The following is an 18,840-nucleotide window of genomic DNA, read 5'->3' as shown; positions in this document are numbered from 1 at the left end:
CCCTCGTGATTCCAGCGGATTGTTCTCTGGTTTACTCACTCCTAACTGATGTCAGAAAATCCATTACATATTCAACATCTCCTATACCTATTCAAGTGAAATTATTAAGCTGAGAAGCTAAAAAAACCTCCCAAAATAACCTGTGTTTGTTCTTTTAAAATTGCCTGCAAAGGAAACAAAGCTATATGCTCTGTTTTCTTTTTTCAAGTGCATTACATGTGCTAGAAATAGTTACTTTACATATATGCAACTATAAATCCCATTAATTTTTTTGTATGCTCTTAAGACTGCAGTTGTAAAGAATGGAAATAGCTGCTTGTTAAAAAAAAGAACAACAAAACAAAAAACCCACCTCATCCATCTGGACTTTCACTTGACTCCCAAGTTCCTCTAGCTGAGATAGACCCAGCATCAAATTCACTAAAGAGTGGTAAACTTAGTATTTCATGGATTGATATAGAATCAAAGTGTTTCCACAATATCTGATATTTTGCACGTGAAAAAAAAAAAAAAAAGGTGCATTTTATATAACAAAGGTGATTTGAGACACATCACATTAAAGAAGATGCTGAATTTGAAATGCACCTTTTACACAAAAATCCAGTTTCACAGTAAAACCTGCAAAAAGCTTCAGATATCATTAAACAAACTCCCTAATTCCTTCTTAAGAAACAAACCAAGTTACCAAGGTCTTTCTCTTCCCCTTCTATGTTTTTTAGGCAGAGATTAGTGGAGGGAAGCTAGAGATGGTTCAGTGTGCCTCAAAGCTAACATTTAGGGGCAGTTACTCATGAAGACAAGGTAATAGAAGGGCAGGGAAAGGGAGGCTGATCACTCTCTGGAAATGAAAATCCATTACCATAAAGTGATTTAGTGACTCAGGTTGAGGACCAGCCAAAGGGTAATATTTGGTAAGAAAGCTAAGCAGCATTTTTAGGATCTCCTATAAAGCAAAGACTGTTTGTAAACACAGCTAAAAAGCTTTATTATTCAGGATGGTTTGAAATTAGCCTCTCAAATGTCTATTTCAGTAGGGGATTATTTTTAATGGACTGATCTGTCAAAGTATCCATTCTTCTAAAAAGGTGGTTTAACACTTTCCAAATGTAGTCAATGCCTTGTGCCTCAACAGGGACAGGAGAAAGGAAATGTGTTACTGATTTCTCGATTTCTCACATGGCCCATACTAAATGGCACTTTTTTTTTTCCCAAGGGACTGTCTGTTGGGGTTTTTTAGAAGACTATTTAATAAATAAAGGCATTTAGAATTTAGAGCTATGTATTTCTTAAGACAGCGATTTCTGTGGTATGTACATAGCTGAAAGCTATGAAAGCTGAATTTGTTGGGCAAACTTTTAACCGCGTTCCTAGTTCAAGGCTACAACAGTTGTTTTTCCCCCCTTCCATGTCTTTAATTGAGTTTTCAAAAGGATTTTATTATTTCCTCTTTAATCTGTCCAATACATGCTTTTATTCTCTCAACAACTAGTATATCTCTCATTGTCCATTCTATTAGCGGAACATTCCTATTATCAATCTCACAAATATTTATACAGCTGGGGAGCTTCAGATATATGAGTAGATTCACATAATTCAGTGGAAATGCATTCTGAAGAATGCTCTCAGCTAACACATGCATACACTGGACTAAATCCTGGATGCAAAAAATGTGTTAAAGACTTTAGATTTAACAAAACTCATCTCTTTGATGTGAAACATTTAGGAAGAAACAGAGATCAGAGATTTAAAGAAGTAAAGGCCTTTTGGGCTTTGGAATAGTGCTTATTAAATCCACACTGACTTCAGAAATAGGACTTTGGGGGGGGGCTGGAATTATTCATTCTCCCTCAAACACTGGTAAGCATGTGGTAGACTGAAATGACCTATGTTCACATATGCTTCCACTGTAAAAACTCATAGAAGGGTTCTCTAAAGCATTTGTATTGTAGAAACCTATAGAGTAGACATCATTGTAAAAAGGTTTGGACTCTCAAATCAAATAATACTAAAATGAAAGTTACTATGTCAGTATATCTAAGCCAAATATTCTAACTTTTAAAAATAAACGTTAAATGGATTTTGAGATCACAGAAGCTAGTGGCACACAGAATGTACGGCAAGCTTAGAACACAGGCACGGCCAGTGAAATCATTGTAGAAAACAAAGGATCTGCTCACTGAGCACCTCTGAAAAATTTTAACTCCCTTCCATATGCACCTGGAAGTGGCATCTTTGTTTGGTCAGGCTCCTGCACAAAGATGAAAGTAACTTGCACTTACACAACTAACTGCAACGCACAAGGTCATTCAAGAGTGTAAGCAAACAGACTTCATAAGCACAAGACTTTAAACACAGATATGATAAATACAGTTTATCAAGCTCAGTATAAACGGAAGAGGCACTAAGATTTCTTGAGGGCACTTTCAGCAAGTGTGATGGAAAAGCAGTTCAAAATTACCAATAGTAATCTGTGATTAGCAAAACCAGATTCTGGTATGCAGCGTTATTTTGTAATACAATTGATCTCATACTTACTGTGAAATGCTTTCTAATCCCTATGTTACAATTGTCATTGTACGTACGTTAGTCCAAATGTTCAACAAGCTACGGCATGAGAACACAGCTGTACATCCATCTTTAAGTGTTCTTTAATGCATTGATTCTTAATAGAAACACAAAGCATTTACATCTCTTATGAAATCCTTTTCCCTACATGATCCCAATGCTTACTATCAGATTTTACAGTCATCTGTTTAATAAATAAAAGAATACTTAATACAAAAATGTTGTTATTACTGTATGAAGAGATTAGACAGAAAACCTGCCTCAGAAAAAATGGTTTAACTGAACTCAGTGAGGTCACTAAACTGCTTGAAAAAAGCTACTTTGGAAAGTTATTTAGCTCTGTACTATGAGCTGATCTTTTTATATAAATGAAATTACTTGGTAAGACGAAGAGACAAGAATAAACACACTTTCATTTACTGTCTTAGGAGGCAGCACAAAATAAAACCCTCCATCCTTGGAAGTCTTTTAAGACTTGGACTGGATAAAGCCCCCAACAACCTTGTCTGATCTCATTGCTGACCTTGCTTATAGATTCAGAACATAAGGTCTTACAGTAGGAGGTATAAGAGTGCCCTTCAAAACCACTGAAAGCATTATCGAGATGAATAAGCAGCTACAATTTCAGAGGCTTCTGAAAAACTTAACATGAACCTCTTAAAAAGGCACTGTTTCTGCTACAGCAAGTTTCCTGGGGGAAGCACTACTGTTCCAGTTACAGCATTTACAACAGGTGAAGGACTAACGCTTAGGGGACAGGTTGCTTTAAAAAAAGTCCTTTGGACAATCTTTTCAAACCACATTTATCTGCAGCATGAGAAGGATAATTTATATTGAATGTTCAGTACCAATTGAACTGTGATACTGAAGGTTTATTACCAGACAGAGTGGGTATACTTACTGTAGATGCAACCAGAACTAACAGCTGTATTTAAATCTCTGTTATAAGCTAGAAAATGAAAGTACCTGATTTAGAGCAGAAGTGTTCTAAGCAGGAAGAAGAGATCCTCACAGCAGCAGATGGCTGCCTCAGTAAGTGTTCTGGAAGAGAACAGTGAATGGGAAGATAAATGCAGACAACTAGAAGACTTCAGATCCAAGAATTCCTCCTTTAACCAAAAGGTGACCCTTCACTTGTAGAGACCTGACAAAGCTTCATATACTTCATTAGTGCTAAGCTAATTTGCACCAGCTGATGAGCTGGCTCCAGGCAAAAAGCAGAATGACTACATGCCAATGCAGAATAAAGGTAAAGGGCTGACAAAGTAACCACCGTTATGGAGAAACAATACAATTTGTTAAACTGTTCTGTGGTTTTGCATTAGTGTTTTCCAACAGCAAACAGGCTACAGCATGTGCTTCTCTTCCCCAAATGGAATCACATTTTTACAATTATCCCACCACCTTTTGGATACCCTAAATGAATGGTAAGGCCTTCTAGGAGTTCAATTCAAAAAATGCCCTAAATGGGAGCGTAAAAAAAAAAAAAAAAAAATATACACATACACGCACAAAATAGTGCATTGTGCATAAAGAAAGTGTCAGTTACTGAACAGAGATCCGCTGGGTGAGGGCAGTCTGGCTCTTGTTCTCAATTTACCATGAACTTCTAAACTTCCATTTTAAAGCTGTAGTCTCTTCTGCTAAAAATAATTTTCCCAAAAGCAACATACTCATCCTCCTTTTGTGCTGATAAACCTGTGACAAAACCTTTAAGTGACTCCTCACTCACTGACCATACATTCCTGCTTCTCCTCTGAGCCCTCACAGTGGCTGAGCTACGCTGCGATAGCTTTGCTAAATGTCCACTCATAAGGTCAATGTTGCTGCCTCTCGCTATAGGAGGATTGGAGCTGGCTTGTGCACTTAAGCTGGAAGTTCATCAACAGGAAGCCTGCAATTCCCTGTTCTCACCTTGCAGACCTTTTGCATTCCCCCCCTTTCTGCCTCTCCTACTGACCCAAGTAAAGGCATGTTTTCAAGGAGGGAGACAAAGTCTATAGGTAGATTCCTAGAAGGGGTTTATATGAATCAAGAAAACCTGCGATGCAGCTTATGGCTGCAAGGGAGATAAGCATAATGAAGGTGATTTTGGTGCATGCTGCAAAAGTATGCTATAAATTGGAGACAGTGGATGGACAGGCCAAACGAAGAATAAGGGCAATACCTGGCACAAGTAAGGATTAGTGTGGACACATTCAGCTGTTCAGCTGAGGTGCCATCCATGGCTCACTCTCCCATCCTGACACGGCTGTGGTTTTGAGTCTCGGCATCGCTCAGGCCATAGGATCAGTTTTCACTGCAGTCATACGTACATCATCATTCCTATCTGGTAACTGCAGTAACAAAAGTCATGCAAGTCAAGTCATTTAGAAGCCTCGCTCAGATTTAGTGTATATAGCATATGCTTGACATTTATTTAGTGAATTTAGATTTGAGACTATCACCATTTGTAAAGGTTCCAGAAAAGAACTATGGGATTAAATCTAGATCTCCAAAAGTACTTATACTTGACCTGTTCAGCCTATACTGAGTTTAATGACGGGCAATTTGGCTTAGTCTCCAGTATTCCAAAAGACAGAAAATCCTGTAAAGGAAGAATCACGAGCCTAAGCACACAGACATAAGATTCTAAATTGCTGGTAGTTAAATTAAGGTAGAAATAGAAGCCAATTATTTGTAATTGACAATGAACAGTAGGAACAGCTTGATAAAAGCAGTAAGTCGACAGATGAAGAAGTGCTCAATATTTAATTATGTTAGTAAGAAAACCCCAAACCCAATAAACGAGAAAGAACTTGATTGGGGGGGGGGGGGGGGGGGGGAAGGAGGGAGAACTGGAGGGGCCGTTTATTTAAAATGATGTCTTTGTTTTTAGCTAGCTGACTCTTAATACAGTCTCTCTGAAGTATTTGGCCAGATGAAGCCACTACTGATTATCTTTGAAAGCTATGGAATGGGAAGGTTCCAGAACACTGGAAAAACAGAAAAAAAATCTCTAAATTGAAAAAAACAGAAGGAAGGGGGAAGGGAGGAAAGACGGAAGGAAGGGGGAAGGGAGGAAAGACGGAAGGAAGGGGGAAGGGAGGAAAGACGGAAGGAAGGGGGAAGGGAGGAAAGACGGAAGGAAGGGGGAAGGGAGGAAAGACGGAAGGAAGGGGGAAGGGAGGAAAGACGGAAGGAAGGGGGAAGGGAGGAAAGACGGAAGGAAGGGGGAAGGGAGGAAAGACGGAAGGAAGGGGGAAGGGAGGAAAGACGGAAGGAAGGGGGAAGGGAGGAAAGACGGAAGGAAGGGGGAAGGGAGGAAAGACGGAAGGAAGGGGGAAGGGAGGAAAGACGGAAGGAAGGGGGAAGGGAGGAAAGACGGAAGGAAGGGGGAAGGGAGGAAAGACGGAAGGAAGGGGGAAGGGAGGAAAGACGGAAGGAAGGGGGAAGGGAGGAAAGACGGAAGGAAGGGGGAAGGGAGGAAAGACGGAAGGAAGGGGGAAGGGAGGAAAGACTGCACATGCATGAGCTGGGCAGTTATAGAACAGTTGGTCTAAATTCAATTCCTGGAAAAATATATTGGAACAAATGAACTATTTTTAGAAAAATAATAGGTTGATAAGTAACAGCCCTGGGCTTGTTAGGAGCAGACTGCATCAATTTAATCTTTGCTACTGTTACAGGTTTAACAAGCTCATGGATGGGGAAACGTGGGTATCATTTAATTTACAGGAAGGTTTGACACTCCTTATAGGCAACTTGCATAACTAAGCTCAGCAAACCTTGGACAAAATAATGGATGCGCAGGGGACCAGCTGAAGAGGACACATACTCGAAGTAATTGCTAATATCACTATGAAAGTTTGTATCAAATCAGTTTCTGTGGGCACAGATATTATTCCATCATACAAATACACAGTCATAAATGCACATAAATTGCACATTTGAGGGGAAAGGGGGGGGCTAAGCACTTCAGAAGTCAAGAGCAGAATTCAGCATAATGTAGGCAAGTTAAAGAAATGGTCTAAAATAATTAGGAAATAAATCAAGGTTAATATTTGTCCTGTTTAAGGAACAGTTCACTGCACAAACACAGGACAAGAGCAGCTAGCCAACAGTCCTGTAGAAAAAGACCTGGGGTTAGAGTGGATCACAAACTGAACATGAGTCAACACTGGCCATACTCTTGTGAAAAAAGCAAACATACCGAGATGTATAAACAGAAGTGCTGTAAGATATGTAAAATAAATCTTCCACTCAGTGCTCATTAAAGCCTCTACTGAGATACTTTGTCCGTCTTAGGAACCATGCTTCAAGATGATAACCTGAGACAAAAACACTGGAACAGATTCTGTGGGCAGCTGGTGGAATCCCCATTGTTACCCAACTTCTTACAAGCACCTAAATATCTATCAGGAACGGTTCAAGTATAACTAATACATCCTTATTTGTAGATAACCAAAAATCTCTTCAGGACTTAATTTCCATAGGTTTACATTACTCAGAAGACCTGTGCGATCGTGAATGAATTTCTTATTCCCTAATTTGAGCCCATGTTGTTTAGCTTCGGAAGGAAATCTCCGTGGGACTTTAATGTGTTTGTATCAACTGAAGGTCAATCTTTTTAGTTACAGTAGTCACATCTGAATGGAAATTCACACATATTTCAACAAGTAATCGCTCATCTCACTGTATAAATTCCACCTTCCACACTAGATGATGAAGTACATTTTACTACAACCCAAATAGCTAGCCTAATATAACTAACAGAGGGGTGTGGAAGGAAACAGAATAGTCAGTTCTAAATCCTAACCAAGGAAGAGTCAGGTTAAAGTGAAAGACAGAAGAAATTTTGTACCAGAATCTTCTCCTGCTGCTGCATATAGCAGGTTATGTTAGAACTGGTAGAACCTGAGTAGATTCCTGGCATATTATAAAGCATTCAGTACTAGTTTCTTATCAAAATGAAATACTGGAAAACATGTTTGGTTTCTCCAGCAGTTTCTAAACAACCAGAATTATGCTAAAAACAAGTGCACATGACTTTCCCACAGGCAGTGATACCATGACAGGAACTATCAGCTAACTAAAATGATGGGGGAGGCCAGTCCGTACACGCTGCCGCTCCTCAGACCCTTTGGTAACAACGCTTGTGAAAAACAGCAGCTGTGGGTTTGCAAGGTTTGCAAGCTGTGGGTCCACAGAGGAATGGCATTTCAGAGGTTAAAAGCTTGGACCACACACTGTACAAAGTAGACTTCAGCCCCTTTAAACTGGGAACAGGTGTTGAGTCAGCTCTCTGCACCCAGGCCAAATCTCAGAGCAAGGGGAGCCAAGGCTGGCATGCCATCCCGTCAGGCCACCATGACAGAGATATGAAGGGGGCAGACGAGGGGAATACGAACTGTAAAAGACTGATGGTTTGAGCTTAGAGGTGTGGCTATCCCACGGGCCAGAATGAAAGTAAAACACGTAAAAAAGACAGTACAGGTCAGGAAAAGATTGCTAACTGATTCATACGAGGAAGTCACATGTTACTGTCCTCCGCTGCCTGAAACAGGAACTTTTCTGCTCTCAACAGGAGGCAGCCTGTACTGCTGAAACTGAATAGCAATCAAGGGTTCCCTTTCTGCAAAGGAAGGCCTAGAAGGTCTGTCTCGGTTACCGGGCAGTCTCCATATCACAGTCTGTGCAAATCCTAAGGTGACCTGAAATGTAAGGCACAGTCTGAGTTTTTAATTCTGTATGCTGTTTTTGATTCAGCACAGAGGACACTAAATCACCCCCCAGCTGTTTGAAATACACAGTCATTCACCACAGAAAACCTAATCATGTGTGCACGCTACATGCAAGTACTCCAACAGAAAATGTGTAGGGGTGCACACAAGCAGTGCCCCCCCCGCATCTGAATGGGGTCCTCCCACCATCTAAGGTAGGGGTGTGCATGTGACTGAAATGGCAGTTGTAAAGAAACGCTGCTTTTTAGAAAGTAGATCTTAGCTCCTTCTCTAAATTTAGCTCCGTCGAGTCATTAGAGACAAAGTGCAGTATCACTGTTTATGGGAAATAGCTTATACTTGCTTTGCAAGCTAATACAGTCCCATTTACCTCGCAGAGCTGTGCAGTGACTCATGTAACCCAGCAACATTCACACACCCAGAGGAACTACGGAAGCAGCAACTTGTTCACTTGCTTTCCCCTTTTGGGATATTCTTGAGAAACATCATCCACTAGCAGTTCAGAATGGCATTCCTATGAAGCAGACAGCAACTGGTGTGTGTAAAACAAACTGTAGTTATAGAGATTATGAAGGGAAAAAGAAAGTCTGTTCCAAAATAAGTTAATTCCAAGCTTGCATCTGAGTTCAGCAATTTGAAAGGTGTTACTCTACGTCAAAGCTAAACCTACACAGCTGTGAAAACCTGCCAGAACTACTTTTCTCCTCTATCTACCCGAAAATTTCCTGCATTTAATCTAGTAATCATATAGTAGAAAGGGGTGTGACAGCAGTGAAGCTATCCACAAGAAAAATTTTTTTTGGGGGGGTGGGGGTGGGGTGGGGGCTGTTTCTTTTGTTTTCTGTTCAGTCACCCAGTTGAACAAATTAACTCCATGGCCACGTGAACCCCGGATTCAACCCACAGGAGGCAGGACATATCATTTAGGCAGCAAGGCTCAGTTACATCAGATTAGCTACGACGTGAAATTGCACTCACTTATACTCTTGTCTAAGCTATGTGGTGATTACAACCACCAAGGCTGATCTAGGCTGTCACATACTATACACATATTTAAGAAGCCCAGACCTGCATTTCATACTTAAACCTTGTGAAAATACACTCACCTCTTCCAAAAAAGCTTCTGAGTCTTTTTCCATGGCAAGTCTATTTCTCTGCTGCTAGTAAGTATTCATGATTCAGCAGAGAAGTCAACGGTAATACACACAAAATAAGAATTAGAATTTTACAACTTCACAAGTTTACAACAATATTATATTAACTTTACAATATTATAAACTTTTCACTCTGTGCATGACTAGGAAAGCTCAGATCACCTTGGTCATCTTAGTGTGACCCTGACCTTGTGACAACCTCTATAGTCTCTTAATTCTAAACTCTGAACCAGGAATTGTGTGTTGTTTTTTTTCTGTTGCTGTTCGGAGTTTTTCTTTTCCTTTTCTTGCTATACACATGTACAATGCCTGCTAACAGAGGCTGGGACTTAAAGGGTACCATCTCAAAGCCTACAAGCAACAACAGACAATACCCAGGTGCACCCAGTGATCTATTACTGGCAATATGCAGCAATTACATCTGATCATGTATTGTTCACTTTCTACTCAAATAATTCCTTTCATACGTTGAATATACAACAAAAGTGCCCAAATAAATCCAGAGTTTAAGTTTCATTGAATTTTGCTTAGGCGTTTAAAAAAAAAAAGAAAAAGAAAAAATGTATCCACCACCATGTTCTAATGCTGCATCTTAGAGAAGCCCAACCAGGTTTTCGGCATTTCAGATTGGTTATGCTAATATACATAACCTTTAAGCAGTAGCTGACAATACTCTATCACTTATATTCTTGTTGCTTTTTAAGAACATATCAACCAGATATGCTTTCCATTTCAATTTTACAAACCATTCTGTCCTTCCATATTTTCTCTCTTCCAGACATAACGTATTCTGATATCCAGTGACTGCCTAAAGCACTACCTAAGGGGGAAAAAATAAATTAAAAAATATCACTGCAAAAGAGACAGAATAGTGACTTTTTAGGATTACAAGACCAACTACCACAGAGCTTGTTTAAAATGCAGTATGAAAACACAACTCTAACAATAACCCATGCGACGGCTTTGAAATTATGATTTCAGACAAACCAGCAAAGTTTCCAAACCGTTGTTGAAGCATCTTTGATGTCTCCCGGAATGGCAGCAGTGGTGTCTCATGTACTTCGCTCTGACTAGGCTCAGAGAAAAGGAACACAGACCATGCCTGGAGCACAGGCAACACTTACATCAAATTTACCAGAGGGCCTCCCCTGCTATCCATAGGATATATAGGCATCTCCCAAAAGTTACCCATTTTTGAATGACACCAGAGTACTCTTAAATGCAGAAAGTACAGATTAATTCAAAGTCAAAGAGAAAAGAGAAACCACAAACCTCTGTGAAAAAGCCCAAATCTGTTTTTCATTAAGCAGATTAGCAGAAATACCCAGTGCAACATACAGCATAACACCCTCATCTTACCTTAACGTAAGTATAGGGTGGTTTGAGGTGGTTCTGCCCAGCTGCTCTCAACAGAACAAAAATCACTCCTGCTACCATCCAAGCAGCAGTAGAACTGGTTTTCAACTGTTATTAACGTAAACCACAGTGATTAAGCACGATTTATAATCCTGTCTCTTATGACATGCTAGGCAAGTCTCAGTCCAAAAGTACCCACAAGGTTTACAATAAATAAATAAATAAAAAAGGTCTGTCATCACTGTACTTGAGAGTGCCAGTATACAGTTCTCAGTTACCTTCTTTCTAATAGGCACATGTCAGAGATTCCAAAATAGACACAAGATTCCCAGTGGATGAATTATAAAGCAGGTCTCATGTGATCGCAGCTGCAAGCAAAACCTTATCAGTGTAACCACATTTTTTCCAGTTAGAGGCATATATAGTTTATACTGCAGTGCTACATTTGTAGACGATGTAACGTTAACTGCAGAGTTGAATAAATAAATACAGATTTTAAAAAAAGAGTTAACACATACACAAAGTCCTGAGCCCTTTTCAATCAGACAAGAGAAAGTGAGAGCAGGGAGTACAGCCGTGCCTACCAGAAAGTCACTGTTAGCAGTGAAAGTGAAATGCTATGTAGATGTAAATGTAAAACTAGCCACAGGTGCAGTCATTTTAAGCTTTTCACCTCCATAACTTGGCAGAATAAAATGGTAGAAGGCTTGGTCACCAGAAATAAAAATTAACCGGAATAAATTCATCACTTGGCTCTAGAAGTCATAAACTTACTGAAACTCTCTATAGACAACTCGCCTGCTCTAGGAATTACCATGAGCAATACCACTTGCAGTATACAATACACAAACTTCTTTTAATTCCTTTCTCTTTCTTAAGCAAGACAGTTTAAGGCAGTGTACCTATACCTGCCTCTTCCCATATTTTATACTTTGTTGAATTTTGTTTTAAAAGTGAATAGCTGCAACATGTGGATGTTAAATAAAAGACGCAGTTATTAGGAAAAGCCACGTGATTGACTCACATTCTATTAAAAAAATGAAAAGCATTTGGGTACTATTTTCTTTTTCCCATATACTAAGCAGAATTACAATACGCTGTAAATTAGTTACACCGTTGCCAGTTTGTCACTTAACGGAAAAACTAGACTTGCATCACAGTTACATCCTTAAAAATCTGTCATTTCTAACTCAGTTGACATATAAAACACGAAGCTGATTTCATGCAGACAACGGAGACTGCACTGGCCAGATGCCTTTGCTGGAGGAAGCATTCCCCCACAGCTGGCATCCCGTCCCAGTGATGCTGCTCGTTGCTGTGCCAGAGCCTCCTGCTCCTCTGACCCCTCATTTGTGCCTTCATAAAAATTAGCCAGTGTTTAGCTTTTGGTTCCCCTCCTGTGCTACCTGCCTTCTAGATGTGAGAACCTTCCACGCTGGAACCAACTGTACTTTGAGTCTGACAAAGAAAAATAAAGAGAAAACCCTTCACCTCTACATCCCAGCTATCTAGGACTGAAACCACACAAACCTGCTAATCTAACAGTCACCATCCAATTGCTGATTTTTCTAAAGCTTTGGGGCTGCACATCCTTGTTTGCACAGTACAGAGGCTTTGAAGAGCAGCAAGTCTTTCACTGTACTGGTTCCCACTCTCCAACTGCCTCCCCCCCCTCTCTTCCAAGTAGCTGTCCCTAACACTGTATCAGCTACAGAAGAAAGGCACTAAGGCACTATAATGCCAAGATATTTGGGAAGCATTTGAAGTCACTCAGATGGAAAACACTGGACATGTAAAGACTAGCTATTCATGCTTCATTACCGTATCATTAATACATCGCTAACCAATGCATTTCTCCTACCTACCTAAGGTCACTTTTCTCTCTGAAGGAGTCAAGTAGGTCTACTCAAAGCTCTACAGAAGCAGAACTACCACAGGGGCTCCTTCCTTTTGAGGATGCTAATAAAGGTTAGGGTTCAACGTGAAGCCATTTTCATTTAAAGCAAAGGCTCCAGGACACAATTACAGCCAGAGGCAGTGATTTCAAACAAAGTGCGTATGGGGGTGCAGGGACCTCCAAGGATACTTTGGGGCATGACTGCGGACTGCTTGGAAAGGTTTGGTATGTTTCTTGACATGTAGTTTTTGGATCAAACCCACATGCAGTAAAGGCACTATGCAAAAGGTGAAAGTAAATGATCTTTATTGACTGAGCTAATTGACTTGCTGATCTTGAGATTTTGAAGGATCAGCACTTCAGGAGAAATTATTTCCATCCAACTGCCTTGAATTCTTACAGTGCCTTATTCTATATTGTCCTCTGTGCCTTCTTATACACGTGTCAACTGCCCACCGGGTAGCTGGTAGGAGGGGGTGCTGGCTGGGGACAGCCGTGCTGGGGCAGAGCCCGCCGTGGCTCTCCATTGTTGCAGAAGCATGCACCAGCTCAGCACTGCTCCGCTACACACTCTAAATCCCCGCTTTTGTGTTCCCTCGCTGCCAGAAAGAGCTGCTCTGAGCAGCAGCCTCCTTGCCTGGCGCACTGACACAAAGAAATGCACAGCCGCATAGTTATACTTCATGACTCAGCTGAAAAGACATGAGTCAAACAGCAAGCCTCCTCGGAACAACAGGAGCTGCACATTAACCACCCATCTGTGCATGTGGTTGTGATACTGCATCACATTTTGTGATTCAGAAGACTTAAAACAGACACAGAGGAAGAGAAAACCTGTAGAGAGATTTATTTTTTCCTCCTGTAGGAAGGCATCTGCCTTGGTAAAAGTGTGTTTGTACAGGCTGCACGTTCTCTGAACAGTGAAACTCATCTGGGCTTCAAAGCGACACACTTACTATTTAACTTTCATTGAGTAGAAGCAGACAGATGGATTTAGTTTGGAATTTTGTTTTGGTCTGTTGCCTTTTTTTTTTTTTTTTCTTTTTACCATTGGATCCTCAGTTAGAAGTGAAGCCAGCTGCTTATAATTCAATTCCAGCAATTCAAACTGGCTGCTTGCATTTTGACCGCTTGTTAATACAGTTGGTATTTCAATGGTCAAAAGTAACCTTTGAAGTTAGCACCCCGTTAAGAGGATAGCTGTGGGGAGGAACTGCAGCTTCTGTGGCTTGTGATTTCAGTGTGTTCTTTGATTGCTGAAGACTGCTGTGGATTGCTTTTCACAGCCTGTTTCAGTAAGAAGGGATAATTTGAAGCCAAAGAATATAGCAATGCATGCAAAGTAAGAGATACCTATTACATCTAAGCTTGAGCGAACATATTTTGCACACACTTTGACTGGGGTAGTCAAAGCCTCAGCTGCTGCCCATCTCTAGAGAAGGTTCTGCCCACCTGTGTCCACTGACATTACAGGTCCTGGCTGCACACAGGCAGCTACACCAATCTTTGACATAACGGCTGCTTGGTACCTGTTTTCATTCTAAACCTTTCGTAGCTCCACAGACATCATGCAGGCTGTGTTCTCAGCTCTTGAGAAGGAGAGGACTGACAAGGTGGGCTGTTCACCAAAAAAAAAAAAGTCACTCATTTTCTCTTAAAACAGGGAGCAAGTGCTGATTATTTAATTCCACCCACCCCCATCTGTGACAGAAGGGGGAAGAAGGCTTCTTTCCACCCTCAGTCGGCAGGAGTTCAAGCCCACTTCTCCCACGGGAGAGAGAGTTTAGGCCTGTGACAGAACTGTGGGTTCTGTTGCTGGCGACACGTACTTTACCAGTTATGCATGATAACACAGCCTTGCCACATGCCATCTCCTTTGCAGATTTGACTTTAGGTCATACTACAGCGAAATGTTTTAGCAGATGCTTAACTCTAAATAGCTGCCTAAAGTACCACTGGCATCAACATGACTCTACAGAGAGATGTTACATTAACACTCCTATCCCTGTGTGAATATTCTTCCACAGCGTGATCCTCCTCTATTGCTATGTACATTTTGTATTTGCCGGTTTTCTCTACTTTCAAAACCATTCAGAGATGCTTAGCAATTCTACTAGCTATGTATTAAAAACTCAAATATCTTAATTTCTCAATCTCTCTACATGAGGGCTGTTAAGCTTAAGCAGAAGCTATTTTATAGCAGAAAATATCAACGTAAGTAACTGCATTGGAAGTAGATTCCAAAATATGCATAAATCCAAAAGAAAAAAAGACAAAGACGGCACTAACTAAACAACACTCCAGACAAGAAATTAAGCCTTTCCATAGCCATTCCAAATGACTTTATAGTTCAACTTGCAGATGAACGAGTTATCCAGTTATGGCTATTTTAAAACTCCTTCACCTTCAGTCTCAGACCTTTAATCAGGCCTGCTAACTGCAGGAGCAGTGCTTGACTCTGCAAAATGAATGCCAGTTATGACGAAGGTAATGACAGAGACTTGATGGCAAATCAGACCATGGTAAATAATTAATTCCTCTACAAATGCTATTTTCCATCCTATCTGAGCAGAGCAACACATTATTACCTTCTTTCTACTGGACAGCAAAACCCACCCTCCCCTCCCCTTAACGTTATTATGTACTTCCCCAGCTGAACAAAACCACCGTGCAAGATGCACTGACCACACATAGCATGCAAATTTGAAAGCATCATCAGTCAAGTCTAAACCAAATTTCACTTACTGATGTTTTGTATGTTCATACAGTTTAATTTTAAGATCATTCATTCAGAAGACAGACATTTTTTTGTGTTATTAAAGGAAAAGCCCTCCTTTCTTTTTTTCTTCCCTACCTCCCTCCCTAGCCCTTCCTTCACACAAAAGGCAGTTGACGTGTTTTTACTTAAATAATAGCATTAAAGCTACTTACTGCTCAACGGGACTGGCAGATTTAGGTCTTAGAATACAGTATTTCAGTTGGAAGGGACCTACAGCAATTATCTAGTCCAACTGCTTGACCACATCAAAGCTGACCAAAAGTTAAAAGTAAATTACGCAGGGCACTGTCCAAATGACTCAAACATTGACAGGCAGTGTCAGTCTTGAACTGAGCGTCAATATATACCCCATTTCAGTTTCCTTTTAAAGATGGCCACAGCAATGACTCTCTTTATATTGTCACAAAAAACTACGTGCAGTTTTTGAATCCCTAAATTGCTTACAAGTTATCAGCTGTTGCTTAATTTCCTCTTAATGAATACACTGAATACTCTTATTTTCCCCTTCAGCAGAGACTGTTTAAACTTGTACATACAGAAGGCACTTGTTGCTTCTTGTTTTCCATGAAGCTCAGATGGTCAGGGATAAAGGAGTAGGGAAAAAGATGGTTGCTGGTTTTTTGTTTGTGGGTTGTTTGTTGGTTTTGTTTTTCTTTTCACCATCACCCCACCTCTCACAAACCAAAACCAAACAAACCCTCTGGGTCCTCATCTATTAAGTCTTCTCAGCTAATAAGACAATTCAGAAATAGAAGGTCACTCATTTACTGCTAGAATGCTTCAGCATATGGGGTATTCAGAGGAACATCAACAGAATCGTGTTTTCCATCAGAAAACTTGACAATATCCAAGTCTAGCTGAGCTAAGTTTATTAAATGTCTACAATGCAATTTAATTTAGGAAAAGACCAGAAAAATTAATATATTAATTTCCTGTTCTGAAGCAGCCATATGGAAACTTCTGTATACAAAGGATTTTAAGAAATTCCTTTCATGAAACTTCCTCCCAAGAACACTTTATGAAAGGCTATTAACACTCTTCATTCAGGTCTACTCTATAGCAAACAGCTATCCTTTAAAGAGAGGGGAAGGCAAACAGAATTTTGGCTTCATAAGCCACACTTTCTTTCCATTGCTATGCCTTGGGCAACTCCCAGGCACCCTCTCTCAAAGTGTGTTGCAACCTCATACAGGTTATGTTGCAATAAGAGCAAAGTTACCATTATTCTGAAGTTAATCTGCATTCATTTGAAAATGCACATCAGTACCTCAACCTTCTTTTTAATTGCTCCACAACCTGAGTTTTCATGTTTTGAGTCTGATCCAATCCCGAATTCTGCCAATGTGTAATCTTATTAAGTATGCTACTGAGAAGCAAAAATCAATTCAGCATTTTTGGAGCTTACAGGAGGATAAGGAAAAGTACTTCTCCAAAATAACATGCGCAACTATTTTAGAACAGCACTGCTTAAGTGATAAGGTCAAACAGTTAAAATTTCATGTAGAAAAAACCCTTTTCTCAAAGAAATGCCTTTTTCACTGTATTGAGTTATGACTCTCTTGAGAATTAGTCAGATGGGTGTTGGAGCTTCTTAGAAATTACCAGGTGCAGGTGTTGCATCAAGTCAGATCAATGGTTTTACACACAATAACTGATTTCTGTGTCAAGCATTTGAATCACGTAGATGTAGTTTTAGTCCAAAACATACGATCAACAACAATTATGGCAGCTTTACGAAGGAAGGGAAGTAGAAAGGTTGCGATGGTGATTTAATTGGGAGTATCTCCTGTTTCTCACTCAAGGTAGCAGGCTTTTATCCTCTGGCATGCCTTTGTGTAACAAACCCCCGCCCCATTTGTTACACAACTGGGATTTAAATAACTGCTGGTGTCTTCTTGCAGCTCTTTTTCTGGCAATTGGAATCTTAAAAAATGTTAATAACTAACACCCTGATATAAAACAATTACTGGGGCTACAGGCAACTCTGCTGGGTGGAGGCCAAAAAATTCAAATAAACTCATTGTTTTACTCTCACATTAAACATGGCAAGAATTAGTTCTGCAATAGACTATATGCACCATCACAAACTGTAAATAAATGAAACCTTTCTTAAGGTATTTCTCAGAATTATAAACACATAGTCCATTAGATATAGAATTATAGAAATATTAATAACTGTTCTATGAGTGAAGCATAAAGGAGGCAAGTCACGAAAGCTTTAAGTTGACTCTAGCATGGTCTGATTTGGTAAATAAATGCATTTTTAAAAAATGGCTTATTATATTACTTTATAGAAGAGACCTACAGAAAGCTAACCAACTTCTTAACTTTAAGTACTTACCCCACAATCTTCTGCATATTTTCAGTATTACCTACTTCACTGTTGGTAAATACACTACTGCTAGTGGCGTGCGATGGTTTCCTCCCAGTGGGCACAATAACAGCAAAATGTGTTAATACCAGATCATTCATGGCAAATTATATCCTTTCCTTTGCTTCAAGTCAGACATACCTTCTTCAGTATAACAACACAGTCCAGTGCCCTTGTACTAATAGACAGTATATTTACTGACAGGTCTCCGAAAAGGATTTGGCCAGCCAAGAAGTGGTTGAGTGAGAATCATTTCAATTTACTTTGTTTGATTTGATTGCTCTTAAATCATGTGATTCAAAAGTAGATATTCAGCTTTTTGAGATACAGGTACACAGGAGAACTTGGGGACCCTCTCAGGATGCTACTCACTGTAACAGCCTACAAAGCACAATTAGCAGTGTTTTAGTTGTGATGGTTGAGCTCATAACATAAAAGAAGAGGCCTGAAATTTTAAAGCATGTCTCTCTTTCTCAGATGCTCTAAGTCATCTAACAGAAGACACCACCTTTCCGTACAAACTTTGCCTCACTTATCCTCGTAATGTATAGGCTTCCTCACTCATAGGTTTCCTTCCTGGCAAATGCTAAAAACATTGGAAGACCTGTTAAACTCAAAGGTTAGTTCATTTATCATAGAATCAAACATTCCCAGAAAGTAGAAGAGAAGAAATTGGCAACTAAGTAAATAAATGATTGAGAGGAGAAGCCAGGAAAAAAAGATACATCACAGGAACAATTCAACTTACGGGACGTGAATTAAGATGATCCTTTCACGTAGCAAATACAGTCATCACCAGTTACAGAGGAACATGCAGATGGGGAAGCACCATGCACAGGTGCCTGTATATGGCTATATAAATCTTCACTAGTTTAGCATTAAGAAAGTCTACATAACTCATGTTTTTGGCTGTCAAATACTTCAGACTTCTTTAACCTGCATGACTGACAGTTTGTACCCTTGGAACAAAGAAATAGTGAATTGAAAACACCCAT

Source organism: Falco cherrug, chromosome 6 (assembly GCF_023634085.1).
Source record: "Falco cherrug isolate bFalChe1 chromosome 6, bFalChe1.pri, whole genome shotgun sequence".
Taxonomy (NCBI): domain Eukaryota; kingdom Metazoa; phylum Chordata; class Aves; order Falconiformes; family Falconidae; genus Falco; species Falco cherrug.
Note: the sequence above shows the minus strand (reverse complement) of the source record.